Source organism: Oncorhynchus gorbuscha, unplaced genomic scaffold (genome assembly GCF_021184085.1).
Source record: "Oncorhynchus gorbuscha isolate QuinsamMale2020 ecotype Even-year unplaced genomic scaffold, OgorEven_v1.0 Un_scaffold_8828, whole genome shotgun sequence".
NCBI lineage: Eukaryota > Metazoa > Chordata > Actinopteri > Salmoniformes > Salmonidae > Oncorhynchus > Oncorhynchus gorbuscha.
Window position 1 is genome coordinate 1,787 of NW_025751923.1, and position 6,318 is coordinate 8,104.

Consider the following 6,318-nt stretch of genomic DNA (forward strand, 5'->3'; position numbering starts at 1 on the left):
ATAGTACCATCTGTCACACAATTCACTCGTTGACATTACGACACTGTACATTATATGCCATACTGATTGGATATTGTTTTATATCTCTGTTTCACCAAAGGGCCTGCAGATATGCATATTTTCTACATACAGTCTACAATTTTCCTATTGGTTAGATTTTTCTCCCCACTTTGTTTGTGATCTTTCAATATACTAACTCACTAAGGACAACCCTAAATACATCTATCACATATTTTCTCAAAAGGTGGGCTTATCTGGGATTTTAACCCAGGACTACTCACACCCTAAGAGAGAAGCATACCCTTAAACCAACAAGCCTGCTTAGAGAAACCCACCAGATCGTTACACTTCTCCCATCCCCTTCTCGTCATTTGCCTGTGAGTTAACTTCCAGAATCTGTGATGTGGCAGGTTTTGGCTATTAGACTGCCCTCTAGTGGTAACTGACACTTTTGGGTGAGTTTTACATACACAGAGTGCACAAAACATTAGGAACACCTGCTCTTTCCATGACATAGGTGAATCCAGCTGAAGTCTATCATCCCGTATTGATGTCACCTGTTAAATTCAGTTCAATCAGTGTAGATGAAGGGGAGGAAACAGGTTAAAGAAGGATTTTTAAGCCTTGAGACGTATTCTGTATGTGTGCCATTCAGAGGGTGAACGGACGAGACAAAATATTGAAGTGCCTTTGAATGGGGTATGACAGTAGGTGCCATGCGCACCGGTCTGAGTGTGTCAAGAACTGCAATGCTGCTGTTTTGTTCACTCTCAAAACAGTTTCCCGTGTGTGTCAAGAATGGTCCGCCACCCAAAGGACATCCAACCAACTTGACACAACTGTGACCAACCATGGTAACATGATGGATGGGTACAGCACTCAACTCGACATCAGAAGGTTCCTAGAGAGACCAGCTCTCAGAGAAAACACACAACTGCATTGGAGTAAACATGGGACAGCATCCCTCTGGAACAATTTCAACACCCTTTAGAGTTCATGCCCCTGACGAATTGAGGCTTTCCTGATGGCAAAAGGGATTTCAACTCAATATTAGGAAGGTGTTCCTATTGTTTAGTACACTCAGTGTACATTACATTGTCAGATTTGCAAATGTCTGTGGTTGACATCTTTCTTAAGTGCTGTAAGTTATCATTTGCGTTATGAGGACTGAGGCCTATCCAGGACTTTAGTGTTACAGCTACAAATAAAACCATATGGACGTTTCTCCGTGGCTGACAGATAAGAGTATTTATCTAATTAGGCTTGTCAGTTATACAACCAGTCGTTCAGCAAGTTCTCATAATACAAGCCTGCTAGTTGTTTTTAGAAACCAACACATGACTGAATGTCACTATTTCTGCACAGTCATCTCCACTTCCCCAAGCAGACAATCATTATCTTGGACAGTACAACGAGCCGGTAGTGTTCAGAAAAGAAGGGCTCGTCCGGGATTTGAACCCGGGGCCTCTCGCACCCAAAGCGAGAATCATACCCCTAGACCAACGAGCCTTATTTAAATAAAGGTAAACACAGACTATAAGTTCTGCTCCCCATCTGCCCTGTCACTGATGTCAAGCGTGTGTGAAATCTGAGGCGTGTCCTTAGTGAAACTTTGTTACTTTACTCACCTCTACTGGTGATGATGTATACTGCATCATCACTATAGTAAAGTTCTGACCTGAAGAAAATTTTACATTTGTCAGTTATACGAGGCCATATATCATATTATGTATTGTATATATTTCCTCCGATGTATAACTCAATAATATATTGTCCAAGGCATATTTAACACAAAAGAGCTGAAATATCCAGTAGAACTATAACCATACCATAACATATTCCGGAACACTTTACTTGACCCCTTTGTCATAGGTCATAAGGGCTGTCCCGACCATTTTATGTGCTGCTTATTGTAGTCTTCAGCGAATGAGTAACAAATAATTGCCCAAATTTGTTTGTATTTTTTTAAATGTATTTTATTGAACCTTTATTTAACTAGGCAAGTCCGTTAAGAATACATTTTTATTTACAGTGATGGCTTACCAAAAGGCAAAAGGCCTCCTGCGGGGACGGGGGACTGGGATTTAAAACATAAATACAATATAAACATAGGATGACACACACATCACAACAAGAGTGACACAACACCACATGTAAAGCACTATCATAACAACAAAAGGCACAGGAACCCTACATTTAAGTGAGATGTGTGTAGATTATGAAAATGAACTCGCTGAGAATATTTAAGGATGGAGCAAAATGTAAGCGTTCCTTTCCTTTATTTTCTTAGTCTCCTGTTATTAACTTGTTGAGCAACATTGTGCTGATGATGGAGAGTTTCCCCCTGCTACCTAGGGGGCTTCATTCTGGAACAGACAATTATAGGGCTCCAAAAGAAACACCTTTCTATTGGGGGACACAGGGACATGGTAAGTTCTTCAAAATCGCTCTCTCTCTCTCTCTCTCTCTCTCTCACACACATACACAGAGTAAGATCATTCAATTAAGCCCATGTTCTCTACATGTTTCCCTTCACACAGATGAGGAGCTGTACATTCAACAGGTTGTGGTCCTCAAAGAAGATGCTTTACATGTAGGAATAACTTGTTATTTTCCACCGTGAGCTGCTTTTGAAGTACGGTTTCTGTACATTACTTTGTTTATCAACACTTTTATAGTACATTTGTTTACATTCCTTATGGGCACCGGACATGGAGCTGAGTTGACCGTTGTGCCTGGTCTGGGCCGGCGCAGAAGATATCTCCTCCCATGGAGCGGGACCGAACGTTGTGTCTGGACTGAGTTTTTCCTAGCCACCGTGCTTCTACACCTGCATTGCTTGCTGTTTGGGGTTTAGGCCGAGTTTCTGTACAGCACTTTGTGACATCTGCTGATGTAAGAAGGGCTTTATAAATAAATGTTATTGATTGAAAACCCTTTATTTAGCAGATGTCAATCCAGACATCCATCCTGAGGAGACATTTGGGCGTCAGGGCAGCTTTTGAGCTGCTGCACCTGTCAGAGCCAGGAACCTTCCTTCTCTGAGGATGTTACCGTGTAAGACAGGACCCCTTTGTGGTGTTTATTTTATGAATATACAACAGGTTATTACAGAGATGCCATCATGAAGGTGAGATGGTTCCCTCCTTACCTGAAACAACATACTGTAATACATAGTGTTAAACAACGTTATGTTTTATGAAGTTATATATGTACATGGCCACACCTCTGAATTGTGAACACTTTTCGTACGTCAAAAGATTCTAAAAGTGTAATTTCCTCAGAAAGCGTCTCAGTCATCCAGTGGCTTCATCCCCAGGGAGGCCTTCCAGAGACTGTTTGATGAGCTGGACAAGGATCAAACAGGTATTTATATTTTATCTCTACGACAATGTTCATTTCTTCAAAACTATGCAGTTGGCAGACTGTCAGTCTAACTCCAAGCAGACTTTCATCATTTGCCTTTGTGCTTGCATTTGCAACGGAAGCAACTATTTGGACAGGAGCAAATCTGAAAAGTTATTGTGAAAGGAGATTGAACAGCAAATTGAAGTCATTGTTTCCCTCTGTAGCATCCTCCATTGCCTGAGTACTCGTCTAAGTTCCTGCGCAAGGTTCAGTTTATCTTCATTCAGCATTATGTCACTGTGGTGGAGAATGTGCCCCAATGTTATCTGCATCTGTGTGAATTCACTATGTCACAAGTTCACAATGTCACAATATTTAATGAATTAACATCGATGCTTGTGTTTCTGCTTGATCCTAACAGCTCTTATTTACGACACTAACCTGGAATCCTAACTGACAAGCTTTGTTTCACCATTACAATATTGAAACCGAGCTAAATGAGTTAAGATTCCCGGCTACTTATTCACAGTAATATTTTTGATAGAGATGCTTTAGTGAATGTACACTTCTATGCTTTGTACACTCTATGTTGGCCTGTTCATCCTGTAAATTGCTTGACAACTTAAAAGGAGGGCTCGTCCGGGATTTGAACCCGGGACCTCTCGCACCCTAAGCGAGAATCATACCCCTAGACCAACGAGCCTGTCACATGTTTAACAACCAAGAGTTTAAATTCCACTGCATGCCACGTGCATAAGGAATTCCTCTCAAGTTGATGCTGTTGCATGCTCAGTAAAACTGCTCAGAGACGGCCACTTAGTGGCTGTTCTAGACTCTGCACAAACACAGACATGTTGATCAAATGGAAACAGAGGACTCAGCATGGATTTAAAGCATTTTAGACTGGACATTGCAATTGAGGGCATCCACCATTTTTAAAGTAGTCAACTGGGTGGGTTTTCCTATGAGTTGGGAGCAATCAGCCAATGAAGAAGAATACAATTGACTACTTTAAAATGGAGATAATATAAGTCCTCTATCTATCTCTGTTGTTGATCATCGTTAGATTCGATTGGAAAGGCAGTCGATATAGGCCCTGGCCCATTTTGTTCACCTTCTCTGCATTTAATGTCTCTGGTCTAAAAATGAGTGTGCATGAGGGTGCATTGTATCCCATTTCAGTTTTTAGAAAATGTGTAAGGTCAAAGGTCATGTACGGTATATGCATGTGTTATGTCTCCTGTATATGCATGTATTATGTCTACTGTATATGCATGTATTATGTCTACTGTATATGCATGTATTAAGTCTACTGTATATGCATGTATTAAGTCTACTGTATATGCATGTGTTATGTCTCCTGTATATGCATGTATTATGTCTGCTGTATATGCATGTATTATGTCTACTGTATATGCATGTATTAAGTCTACTGTATATGCATGTGTTATGTCTCCTGTATATGCATGTATTATGTCTACTGTATATGCATGTATTATGTCTACTGTATATGCATGTATAAAGTCGTCTGTATATGCATCTAAGCGTCATCGATGTTCCTCTAGATTCTCCTGGTGATTGACTGTGAGAAGAATCTCTCTGAACCAGACAACTACTATTTAGAGGCTCAACATTTAAGGCCATTTGAACGTAAAATGTACTACAAGTAGTAGTTACAAGTAGACATTAGTTACTGTGCCTGCAGTGCACTGCCGACATGAATGACTCATGTATAGCAGGTATGGGTCTTGCACAGTTTATGTCAATAGCTCCATGCAATTCACAGACTTTATATATATCTCTGTCACAGGAGGTTGTTGGCACCTTAATTGGGGAGGACCGGCCCGTGGTAATGACTGGAGGGGAATCAGTGGAATGGTATCAAATACATCAAGCAGGTGGTTTGATGCCATTCCATTTGCTCCGTTCCAGCCATTATTATGAACCGTCCTCCCCTCAGCAGCCTCCACTGATCTGTTTTTCAGACAATCAACTGTTTCTTCATCCTTTACTACCTGCTGGAGATGGCGCTGAAGGTGGTAGCATTTGTCAGGACAGGATATATGTCCTATGGGAGTAACGTGTTTGATGGATCTCTCACAGGTCTTTCACTGGTAGGTGCAGTTCAGTATTATATACTGTATGTCAGGATAATGAAGGATCCATTCTGAAACATGGGCAATTTAGAGAAGATTCTAGTTGATGTATCTATAGTACCATTCTAGTTGATGTATCTATAGTACCATCTTTGAATTCCATGCTGTCACAGTTACCAGCCCTTTCAAGCTTAACATCCTTATCATTTATCGCCCTCCAGGTTCCCTCGGAGAGTTCATCAATGAGCTTGATGCCTTGATAAGCTCCTTTCCTGAGGAAGGCTCACCTCTCACAGTTCTGGGCGACTTTATCGCGCCGTCCCAACCTTCGCTCTCTCTCCCCCACTACTCTCTCCTCTTCCATCCTATCATCTCTTCCCTCTGCTCAAACCTTCTCCAACCTATCTCCTAATTCTGCCTCCTCAACCCTCCTCTCCTCCCTCTCTGCATCCTTTGACTCTCTATGTCCCCTATTCTCCAGGCCGGCTCGGTCCTCCCCTCCCGCTCCGTGGCTCGATGACTCATTGCGAGCTCAGAGAACAGGGCTCCGGGCAGCCGAGCGGAAATGGAGGAAAACTCGCCTCCCTGCGGACCTGGCATCCTTTCACTCCCTCCTCTCTACATTTTCCTCCTCTGTCTCTGCTGCTAAAGCCACTTTCTACCACTCTAAATTCCAAGCATCTGCCTCTAACCCTAGGAAGCTCTTTGCCACCTTCTCCTCCCTCCTGAATCCTCCTCCCCCTCCCCCCTCCTCCCTCTCTGCAGATGACTTCGTCAACCATTTTGAAAAGAAGGTCGACGACATCCGATCCTCGTTTGCTAAGTCAAACGACACCGCTGGTTCTGCTCACACTGCCCTACCCTGTGCTTTGAC

At 42.3% G+C, this 6,318-nt stretch overlaps 2 non-coding genes across 2 annotated transcripts; both read right to left on the reverse strand.

Annotated features, from left to right (window-relative positions):
* Positions 1-1,437: 1,437 nt before the first annotated feature.
* Positions 1,438-1,509, reverse strand: trnap-ugg. Its single transcript has one exon. It is a non-coding gene; the product is annotated as a tRNA-Pro (tRNA).
* A 2,470-nt stretch (positions 1,510-3,979) lies between these two features.
* Positions 3,980-4,051, reverse strand: trnap-agg. The gene has a single exon. It is a non-coding gene; the product is annotated as a tRNA-Pro (tRNA).
* Positions 4,052-6,318: the final 2,267 nt, after the last annotated feature.